We start from the raw sequence: 362 nt of genomic DNA, 5'->3' as shown, positions 1-362 counted from the left end.
AACAACAACAAACAAACAATAAAAAATCTAATTGAATGACACAGGAAACGAATGATGAGCGCCTAGTGGCAGCCGTCAGTCGGCTCTACCGAGATAGGCAGCCTGTTGTGTAAATGACCCCGTGTTTGTAAAGTGCTGGGAGCTTGGTCTCCGACCGAGGATAGGCACTATATAAGTATCCATATCGATCAATCAAACTAGGAGTTACGATTACACTGGCTCATGGCGCTGTAGCCTTGCGAGCTAGTTAGCATTTGGTGACCTGACTGCAGACATCGAGAGAAGAATCCAAGCTGTCGAGATGAGATGCTTTCGTAGACTACTTGGCATCTCCTACAGAGACCACATCACTAACACGGAAG

This window comes from Babylonia areolata, chromosome 5 (assembly GCF_041734735.1).
Source record: "Babylonia areolata isolate BAREFJ2019XMU chromosome 5, ASM4173473v1, whole genome shotgun sequence".
Lineage (NCBI taxonomy): Eukaryota > Metazoa > Mollusca > Gastropoda > Neogastropoda > Buccinidae > Babylonia > Babylonia areolata.
The sequence above is the reverse complement of the archived record's forward strand: the minus strand, read 5'-3'. Positions refer to the sequence as shown.